A 12,287-nucleotide genomic window follows, 5' to 3' on the forward strand; every position below is an offset into this window, starting at 1 on the left:
TTGAAGTTCCTAAGAACTCAATGATGGATTATACATTTTAGTCAAAGCTAATAAATTGTCCATGATCATAACAACAAAAAATTAAGGGGTTCTCAATATATTCTTACTAAATTTGGGTTTAATTTGTTTGGTATATATGTACATGCATGTTTCTTGCATTACGGATTATATAATATATAGTCTCACTTATATTAATTGTTGTTGGAGTTTCAATACCTCACCAATATTATGCCTCGCACGTATGAGTCAATATTGACATGTAGACGTTCCAACAAACACAATGTCAATGACTTCCACAAAGACAAATGATATAATTCTCATGTCAAATCAACCTTCATGCTAGAAACTTGAACTATTATTCCTGTGATCTCGAAGCCCACGGAAAACAATGGTGGAGCCAAAACTTTTTGGTCAGTGGAGGTAAATTTTAATATTCATATTTTTTTGAGGGATAGCCTAACACGAATTTTATATAGGACATTAATTTAAGTTATCAATATCCTTTACAATAATAAAAATCCTAATATAGTTATCTCACTCCTTTGAATTTTATAATAAATAAATATAATTTAAGTACATAACTCAAATATTATAAATTTGATTTTAAGATAAAATTCACCACACATATGTTGCACATACATAGCAATAACATCATTTCACAGTTTTCTTTTCACTAATAAATAAAGTTTAATTATATGGGAATGGAAGTTTTATTGTTTTGGGTATCAATGGAGAAGAAGAATGAAAAGAGAATTTTTCCATTTCTATAAAAAATTTATTATTTTGAGAAATAAGGGTATTCATAGCTCATCAAGTATCTGAATATTTCTTCAAGCATGTGTAGTCTTCTATTCTACACATACCAGATTACTACATAGATGAATTTCTTAGAGGTGACCTCAAAATAATGGCAAAAAAACTTCAAAAAGAATGATTGAATATATAAATAAAAAATGGTAGGCTGGTTTATTTTTTATTTTTTAGATTAAATCTACATTTTTTATTTTGTCAATGTGAAACTTTTGTCTATCTTTGTTATTTTGAATAATAAAAAAATACAAAGAAAAGGTAGGTGAACAAGCCCAGGTGAAAACAAATTTTTTTATTAACAGTCTCTCGTTTTTTTCACTCCATTGTTGCCCAAATAACAAAAATGAATAACAAATATAAAAACAAATATTTTCAGAATGAAGTGATTTCATAACTTTATAATTTGATTGAAAAAAATATAAACATGAGACTTAATCTCAAACAAGATATAAACGGTGAAGCTTTTTATATAATTCCACCCTACCCATTTTTTAGAACCATTTTTTCCCCTTATTTAATCTAACCCATAACTTAAAATTGTAAGAAGTTTCAATTTTTTTTTTCAACAAAAGCTTTGACATTTTTTTATCCTAGGAAATTGTTTTCAACGGGTGTAATTTTAAAAAGGAAAAAGAAAATACATTTAAAAAAAATATAATTTAGAGAAATGTTATGTACACAACATTTTTATAACATGTTCACAATAAATTTTAAGTGGGCCGGAGGTTGTTATGTACTATTACTACTGGGCCAAAAAAGGTAATTTCAGTGATTAATTCAGATTAAAAAATCGTAACAACCTACCACGTATGATTAATTTTGAAAATGCTATAAATGTAGCACTTCTCTATAAATTATATATATAGTAGTAATAGTTACACACTATGTATACAAAACAAACAGATGAAATTGTGTTTTGAAAGCACAAAAAGCATGATTTCACAATTTCACAATATAATTAAAATTGTGTTTGAAAACATGATTTCACATGCAACGTGTAACTAGCTGATCAATGCAACAATAAAGAACAATAATATATCTAAAATTATTTAAAAGATTGTGTAATTCCATCCACTCGTTTGCTCCATCACTAAGAAAGAATACTTGTACTAATAAATCAGTCATTGAAAGATATCACAAACTTAATAACAAATAAATAACAGCCCCACATGATGTGGTCATGAGCAAGCACATTTTGGCTTCTGGGAATAAAACTCTCTCACCCATGTGGCAAACAAAACTCAATAATACATGGACTAGTCTAATTAATTAAGATTTAAGACACTATTTTTATTTTTTTTTTTTATTTTAAAATAAAAATGAGAGGACAAGATTAAGATTAGAGAGAGGGGGGGCATAATTAAGATATGCCCTAAAAATCGAAACCAAAGATAGGGATTTTATCAATGTTAGCTCCCTTTCATGAAACCAGCTTGGCCCATGAAGTGCGCTCCTGGGTCCCATTCTCACTCTCCATGCGCAACCCTTTGGGGCGGTGACCTTTCTCTTTCGCCACGTGGATCACTTTGATTCCCTTCTCACGTTTTGTGGGTCCTACGATCACTCCATCACCGTACACGTGTTACATCCAATGGCCCATCTTCCTTGATCTTCCCTCTAGCTGACATCACAAACACGTTTCTCTTATGGGAGCCCTACTCATGAAAAACGTGATCCAGTCATTTCTTTTAATCTAATTTTTTTGGGGGGTACGTAATATTGTAGTAATAACCATCCAATTTTGTCTTTTTCTTTGGTAAAAACCATCCAATTTTGTCATTTTTTGATTATATGCGTACCTTTGGACACCTTTTTTTTTTGGGTTGCTAACTTGCCTTTGGATACTGTTTGGTTTCAAAAAAAGGGGGGAAGGGAAAAATGAAATTATCTTTCTTTAGAGAAATATACACAACATTTTCAAATCATATTCTAAGTAGTAGGTTTTTATGTTCATAAAAAAAAAAAGTAGTAGATTTTTATTAGCTGTTATAAGTGAATAAAAAATTAAATTTAGGTGATAGATTTAAATTAAAATTAGTAATAATTTACCACTTAAAATATGTTGTAAAAATGTTGTATGCATAGCATTTAACCTATTTGGTTAAAGAAGTAAGGGAAAACTAAAACAATATCAAAATGATAAAGATAAATGCTATGTACATAATATTTTCATAACACTTTTACAATAAATCCTAAATGAAGTTGTTATTAGTAATGGGGCAGGGCAAGACTGAAAGATGAGATCTTCCTCCCCATACTGCATGGTTTTGTCTTGTCCAATCCTCACCCCGCCTTGCATGACAGAGAAAATTTTCTTACCTCATCCCCGTCCCTTGGTGCCTCATGAAGCCCCATTCCATCATGTAAAACTCCACTTTTTGTTAATTTGCCTCATAACTATTATAATTCTTTTAATAAAATCTGTTTCATTAATAAAAATATACTTGAAATTACAACTAAATTTATCCCATCAAATCAAATTATTTTTTACAAAAACCAAATAATATTATCTAAGTGTTTAACAAGAAAATATCACAACAAAAACAAAAATCTCATAGTATAACACATAATAAAATAGAGATAGAAAGTCATGTTAGGTAAAATAAAATAAGTTGATATTGATATGTTTGTTTAAATAGTAGGGTTTTAAAGTATTAAACGTTTACAAATTATAACCCTTATCAAGGTAGGGTGGGGCAGGGCGGGGCTAAAATCTCACCCCATCCTTGCCCCACTAGCTTTGCTAGGAAGGGAAAATTCGCGTCGGGTGAAGCGGGGAGGGGCAGGTCAAGTGGGTAGGGCAAAATTGACATCTCTAATTACGAGTGAGCAATAAAGTAATTTAAATTATTGATTCAAATTAAAATAACAACTTACTAGTTACTATTTGAGATTTGTTGTGAAAATATTATGGACGTAACGCTTCTAATGATAAACTACACAATAACTTTTTTTTGGTTTTTTTTTTTTTTTTTTTTTTTTTTCACTATTTCATCCGTTTTGTGTGGCAAAGAAATTATGGGCTCCACTAAAAATGATTCTCATTCTTTAACTCTTCTACGAGAATCCATTCAAATCTAAGAAGGTAAAGTGTCATTTTTTAACCACACCCCCCCCCCTTCTTTTTCCCCCCTTTTTTTTAATGGCACTTTGTTTCCCCAAATTAAACATAGGTGAATAGCTTTTGTAATAAGAGCATATATATTGATCTCTTTATTTTTTTGATTCTCAAAAAAAAAAAAAAAAAAAAAAAAAAAAAAAACTCTTCAATACATCAACTTTTTATTATTTCATTTACCAAACACACACAAAATATTAAAATAAGGGTTTGGAGAGTTTTCCTATTTTGGGGAATGTGTAGGGAGCCCAATATTGTGGGGTTTTTATGGACTTCTCCCCTTAAATTGGGTTCTTACATATTTTAGGGAGTTCAATATAACTTCTCTAATATAATTAAAATATAATATGTGTACTAGATTAATTGGTAATAATTTTTCTTAATATTATATATAAAAAACAATAACATGGGAATTGAAATAGTTTACTCTTTACACTTACCACTAATTGACCAATGGTAGATTTGGGATTATTCTTTTCACTTGAAGTAAGTTACTTGGAACACTCCATTGACAATTGTAATAGGAACCTATACTAACCTATCCCTAAATAGTAAATACCTCCCTCTTTTCAAATGCACATCATCAAAGTTCAACAATATATTTTAGTTAGCATAAATAAATAAATAAAACAAATAAAAACAAAAGGAAAAAAAAATTATAAGATAATATTGTAACTAGGTAGAGGATGCAACATTTTACGCGGTTTTGGAATATTCTATTATTTGCTGGAGATACACGCTCTCAAGATCTTGTCCTTTATATTAATATTATTTTTACATCCTTGTTAGTGGAAGTTAATTTAATATCAACTAGTATATTCTAAATTAAGAATAATTTATACGATGAAAATCATTTCATGATACTATACAATTGTGAAATGATTAAAAATGTTAATATGTGACTGTTTGACTAGTATTGCTTCTTGGATACGTTTAGGACCCAGGAAGAGACAAAATAAATTAAACAAATTTTTGTTCGAAAGGTTTTTGTTTTCTTTTGAAAAGTCACCTTCTACCGTTACAAACCCTAAGTTTCAGACTCAAACCCCAAGATTTGACTACGGTCACGACTCATGAGTCTAACCTACTCAGCCCTACTTTTATACATGAACATGATCAAATTTCTGCATCTTGTTGTTTCTTATTTTAATTTATTTTCTCTTTAATTTTCAAATATTTTGCCAATATATTGAAATAATTTAATGTTATATTAAAGAGCAATGTTTTAATCCCTATCATTTTATATGAAAATCTTGAAAGAAAAAGCATTATAGTATCTCACCATCTCATCTATCCTCTTTTTCACATTTTAATTTTTAAGTAAAAGACTAAATATTAAGTCATTAAAAGTTATAAACAATTTTTTAGTAGATATATAAATTTTCAATCAATGATTTTAGTACGATTTCAGCAAACTAGTATGCTCGTTTAGGATATTTATTTTTTAATTGGTTTTTTGGGATTAAAGAATAAATTGCACAAAAAATACAGTTTAATTTTTTTTTAAAAAAAGTAATAAGTAAAGTTTCAAAGATTTGTATATATATTAAATAAAGTAAATAAACTAAAGCTAATTATACTTCGCATGTTGTGTCTATTTTCTTAATTAGTATTATAACTAAAAATCTCTCATGAAACTTTCTTTTCTTTTTCTTAATCATGATTTATGAGAGAGAGAGAGAGAATTAATATCTGTAATATATAGTAAAATTGAGTGGCTAACACCCTCCATTATTGCCGGGTCATAAGCTAAAAAACTCCCTGTAGCAATAGGGGAGGTCAAGATTTTTAATTCATTACAGATTTCTTACCCCACCTAACCGTTACTTTAATTTAAAGACCACCCACTTGGGGTCTTGAACTTATCCTATTGAATACAGAATAATAAAAATAAACAAATGAGTAAAATCTTTTGTGATTCTCTCCTTCCAAACAAAGACCTTCTAGATGTTTGACATAATTGAGGTATTTGAGTGTTTTGCTTTGTTGTAGATGTCACTCGTGAGTGTTTGTAACTTTTGCTTCATCATCTTCCATCTTTTTTGTAAACCCATCAGTCATAATCCCCCATTTTGCACCTTCGAATAAAAAGTTATAGGGTCAGATTGTGAGAGCTGCACATGGGGGAAGTCAAAGTAAAACCATTTTAGTTGGCTGAATCGTGTTAAAATATGATTCTTGTACATATAAATAATATTGTTTCCAAGAGAGACTTATGGGAGGGAGTCAAAATTGAATGAGAGGAAAGATCCAAAATTTTATGTTTGTAATCATCTTCTCTTTGATAATATCCGGATCCAATGGAGAACACCATTCTACTTCCTGTCTTCTTGTGCAGTTGTGAGAGAGAGAGAGAGAGAGAAAGTTCGCTTAACTACTGATATGCTACCAAATGAATAGTGTTTTATAGGTGGAAAGGCATGACAAATGTTACACATTGCATATGATTAATTTGTATTTTTCTTTTCACAGTCCATGAATCTCATACAACGGTTAAAATTCACACGCTGTGAGAAAGAAAATTTATTTTATATATATAATGCAAAAATTAATTATTAAATTTATATTCTCACTAGAATAATTTATTTATATGATTAAAGTGAACAATAACATGTATCATGCATGATTGTTCCTGTCTCAAATGGCTATAGTTTGTACCATCTATGCAGGAGGAGAATCTACAAATTTTCTGATCAAGTTGCCCTACGTGAATGGCATGCTTTATAATTTATATGCCATGGTACGATGGTAGCAAATTCTGAATTGAGATATTATTTGGCTAGCCAACAAATTTGCAGATGGGAACTATATATATTATATATACAAGGCACAGGTTTTGCCAATATATATGGGACCTCTTATTGAAGTACTGGTGGTCTGAGCTTCCATAGCCGCATCGATATGTTGAATACTATGATATAGACAACACTGCTCTCCTTTTCTATTCAATAGTATACAAGTCATATTCTTTACGCATCTCATCGTCATCGGACTATTAATTTTCGTTTCTCTCACAACAAGGTATACCGTATACCCACCCAAGGTCCAAGCCAGTACATTACATGACTAACATCAGAATTGTATAAAAGTTGAAATTAAAAAAAAAAAAAAAAAAAAAGCAGAAAGAACAACCCATTCAATGGTATGTGAAGCCCAACTTATGTTTACATTTTCGTACTTGGTTGGTGCCGACACAATTGTACCTCATGTTTGAAAACTTTAACCGAAATGCTAGCCTCAATTGTCAGTCTGTTTGAACATCTAAATTGATAAATTCTGCTTCACACTCTCACAAGAGTAAAAAAATTTGGTCAATTTCATCATCATCATATGCAGACATTGCACGCCATTTCGATCAGTCAATTTCATTCTGTAAACGTGAAAACTATTTAATTCTTAAATTCTCACACATATATAGATTAATCCAATTATTGCTCAACAACCCTTTTTTTTTTTTTTTTTTTTTTTTTTTCCTTTTCTGGTTTCTACAAAGCCATCAATTGAAGAACTAGAATACAGCAGCACACCATTGAGTCCCATATTTTACTTGTAACACTATTTGATTAGTTGACTTTATACTGTACACTAAAGTTATGATCCACTTTTGGTGCAAATTAAAATGGTATTGGAAATGTTACAAATCTTGAATCTTTAGAGAAAAGATTGGAAAGCTCTGTTATCGAACATGATAGAATGCTGCTGTCTATACCTTTGTCCCCTTTATTTGAATTCACCCGACCATCTTGGTTTTCTCCTACTTTTTTTTTTTTTTTTTTTTTTTTTAAAATTTTTTTTTTTTACATATATATATATATATATATATATATATATTTTGGGATAGACAATTTCCCTGGAATCTTGGGCGGGCCTAACATCTTCAACCCAAACAAGATTTTTTAACTTTGAAATCCAAAAAGTTTTCCAATTGATTGGACCCGAATAGCTATTGTATAGTCCATGGCATCAATTAGATTAGAGATGTTGTTTTTGTATGGTGGGCAATATTCCTTTCTTTTTTTGTCTTGTTTCTTTATCTTTCATAAAATTTGTTACCATTCCTGAAGAAGAAGAAGAAGAAGAAGAAGAACTTTGCAAATCACTAAATGGATTAAAGATCGAGCTCAACCAAGCCCAGCATGAGTCTGATATTAGGCCTAAATTTTAAGCCCTAGTGGGCTTGGGTTAGTTTTATTGGCTGGTTCAATCCAAAGGTCTATGATTTTTCAAGGTGCTAAATTTTCCTGATCCAATCTACTTAGTCCATTAAAGTACTAAAACTTTGTACTTTAAGGCCTTCTTCTTTCGGTCATAGATCTTCACAGTAGGAACATGGATATGGGCTTGAGGGTTAGACAGTCCGAATCTAAAGTTATTAGCCCATCGATCTGTGGTCCACCAAGAAGAAAATAGTTCAGTCTCTTGATTCAGGGTTTAAGTTTCAGGCCCCTGACCCAATACAAAAGGAGCAATAGCTAACTGGTCAGACGAGAAAATAAATTTCAAAACTACAAACTTAAAAAAGAAATCCACTGTATAAACCGAATAATCCTATTATCAAAAAAAAAAAAAAAAAAAAAAAAACCGAATAATCCTGTAAAGGTCTAAATTTTGAATTTGATGTGAAAAGCTACTGGTTTTAACTTTTAAGTTTCTCTTGCAAGTAGAACGTATTTTCTGAAAAAAGATTAAGATCATTTACGTGTTTACTCAAATTGTAATATAATAAAAATATACAATAGGAGCTAGGATTTTTGTTTCAGAAAACAAATTTGAAAGTAAAATTAATACAAAAATATTAATTGATATTGATAATAATAATAAAAATTATATAATAATGTAATTTTTATAAAAGATCTAATTAGTAAATTATAATTTATATTTTTATACATATATAGTTTAATTTTGTCAGTTGCCCTTGATAATTTTCTTATTTTGAAATTGTTGCATATATAGTTTTGGACAAGGTTTCAAAACCTTTAAAACTCCTCCTATATCTTTTTATTGGATGTGAATTTAAAAAATGACGAAAATACACTTTTGATCCCTACATTTTGGGCAGATTCCCATTTTTATCCCTATTTTAATTTTGCTACTATTCCAATCCCTAAAAATAGAAAATCAATTCTATTTTGGTTCCTACCGTCAACCCACTAATAGAAAACTCCTACGTGGCAGACAAAGTGCCTTGCTTGCTGACATGGCCCTGACATAGCCATTAAAATATTATTAAAAAAATTATTTGGCATTTAAAAATAAACATTAATGTAATTAAATTATTATTATTATTTTTTTTTTTTTGTAAGAACAGTTCTTCATTCCCCGTAATATGAACTTAATGTTCTTCCCCAGCAAACAAACTAGTGTGGGTGCCATCGGTCTTCCTCCTAAAAGGAAAGGGGGAGTACGCCTCGGTCGAGTGGATTGGGGCGAAGAAAAGATGGAGTCGCCACCTAGATTAGGTCTAGGAATCATTCACATAGTGCCTTTACGTAGAAGGACTGATCTTACTACTAGAGTATAGGTTCAGAGTTTAGGTACGATTTTGGGAAGGTATTAGGCATCCAAATCCGCTTGACCCGTGGGTCGGTTTCCAAAAACTGTGTCTTACGTCTTAATCTCATTAAAGACACATTCAATATTGTATTCTACACACACACACACACACACACACACACACACACATCTAACAATCAACATGGCATCAATCATTCCAAAACCCTAACATATAACTATCATGCTAATCCACATCAAACCTAGCGTACATATATCATGCATATCATTCAAGGCAGCAAACAAATCATGGCAGAAACATGGCAGCAATCAAACAAACATGTTTATCATATTTAAAGCATGACACATAGACTTTGCATATACATATTCAACAAGGAAAGATCAAGGTCACGTAACAAATAAATGCATGATCATGTGAAATGCATGACTTACCTTTACTTAACTTACTGCACAACGGCACTTATGCATCAATGCATGAACATTTGAATGCGTGTTCATAGCATATCAAAGCAAGAAAATTAGAGAAACCCTAATCTAACACGTTAAGGACAAATGTGCAATCAAACAAAGAAACAAAAACTCAAAAACATAAAAAGGGGTGAGAACAGAAGCATATGGCATAAAAGAAAAGAAGAAACAGAAGCAGAAAGATACAAATCAGGGTTTCTAGGCTTGAGTACATGTACACATACATAGGCCTGTGTATGCATACTTCGAGCCTGCGTACGCATGCAAGAAGCATGTGCATGCAGACATGCCTTAGAACCCTAACCTAGAAACACAAAAACACAAAAATAGAACAGAAACGAAAACTAAAGAAACTAACAACCTAACATGTTTTAAAATAGAAAACTACTAAACCCTAAGCTATCTAAACATGTTATAACACAAACAAAGCAAGAAAAACCAAAAGAAAACAGAGAAATGAAAAGAAAAGGGTTAGAACTTAATACCTCAAACAAGAAGATTTTATGCGCACGCAAACACGCCCTAGAACCCTAACCCAGAAACACAAAAACACAGAAACAGAGCAGAAACAAAAACTAAAGAAACTAACAACCTAACATGCTTTAAAACAGAAAACTACTAAACCCTAAGCTATCTAAACAAGTTATAACACAAACAAAGCAAGAAAAACCAAAAGAAAACCGAATTAAAACAGAGAAATGAAAAGAAAAGGGTTAGAACTTGATACCTCAAACAAGAAGCTTTTCAAGCTTCATTTTGACCGTTCTCCTCAGTCAATCTATTCAAAATCAAATACAAAAGTGAATTTTATGAAAAACTCCATTTTTGATTCACTATTTCTAGTGAATTTTAGGTTTTCCGTTAGGATTTTCTGTGTGTTGAAAAGGTACCATGTATGACTTTTTATATTGAGAAAATGGGGGTTTGGAACAGCTTTCAGATGATGTGAGATTCATTTCAAACCTCAGTCTTTTATGCAAAAAACTTGCTTTTCATAGCTTCTGGAACCCTAGTTGCGTACGCAGGCCCCTGTATGCGTACGCATACATCAAACCTGTGTACACATACGTGGTATTTATTTTCCAAAAATAGCTTTATTTAATTCATAAAAGAGTTATATTTTCCATAAAACCTTCCTCAAGTCAATTTATAATTTGATCAGGCCCTAAACCAACCTCGGGTTTTAGAATTTTACCATCATTGGGGAATGGGGACTCGAGTTGTAAGGGGTACAAAATGCTATGTCTACAATTAGCAAATTCAAAAATTTTCTTAGGAAACAAACACACAAAAAACCAAAAAATTCAGCTCAAAAACAAAATCATAAATCTCAAAACCACTATTTTCTTAAACCCCAGCAAAATCATCAAATCCCAAAGCCCCAAAGTACCAAATCAATCCAAAAATACAACACAACAACCCAAAAAAAAAAAAAAAAAAAAAAATCTCAAACCCAAATAAATCCATCTCAAGCAAGTTGAACCCAACAAACCCACCTCAAGCCACTGCCACTAATCATTCACCAATGAACAAATCAGACCACCAATCACAACCACTACCACCGATCAGTCACCAATGGACACATCAAGCCACCGCAACCCACGCGAACAACAAACCTAACCAAAATGGAATTGGTAACCAATTAGCCTACGGTTTCTCCGCCTAACAACCAAAACAAAAAACTTGATCAAACCTATCACCTTTTCACAAAATCCACACACAACCCACATCTCCAACCAACTAAATCTCTCCAAAGAAACATTATCTTCAACTCTCTTAGTCATTTAATCAAACACCCATTACCTCAATTAAAAAAAAAAAAAAATTAAGTTAAAAGATTTTCAGTGAGAGCACGTGACCTGAGAGTCCAACCTAAAATTGAGGGAGGAAAACTTGGAGAGCTTTGCAGTGACCACTAACTTAAGCTTTCTCTTCAAGCGATCCATTTTACTCTGCAACTCAAGCTTGGTACTACCACCACCCCAGAACTGAAATGGCTTAGTGATGTATAACGGACAACACATGTCTTCCTAGAGCAGCAAGAGCGTCGAAAGTCACAATGCAAGATCAAAGGGGGGTGCCAGTAGAGGCCATCGGGGGTGACAGTGTCAGAATTGTATGAAATTTGATAGGTTGAAGGGAAATGACATTTTTATCCAGATTCAAATTCTTTCGTTAAAGCCTCGAAAATAATGTTTTTGCTATTTATAGTAATATTTGTTTTTCCTTAATAACTTTTAGTTTAAAATTCAGAATAAGATCCTGTCTGTTTTGGGACGACCCTTAAGGTTAATAGTTTATGATTTTGCATTTAACTCAATTTTAATATTTTTGTTAAAATTCGGTATTTTGCCACCTAATCTCGTAATTAGTGCAAATT

Source organism: Quercus lobata, chromosome 12 (assembly GCF_001633185.2).
Source record: "Quercus lobata isolate SW786 chromosome 12, ValleyOak3.0 Primary Assembly, whole genome shotgun sequence".
In the NCBI taxonomy this organism is placed as follows: domain Eukaryota; kingdom Viridiplantae; phylum Streptophyta; class Magnoliopsida; order Fagales; family Fagaceae; genus Quercus; species Quercus lobata.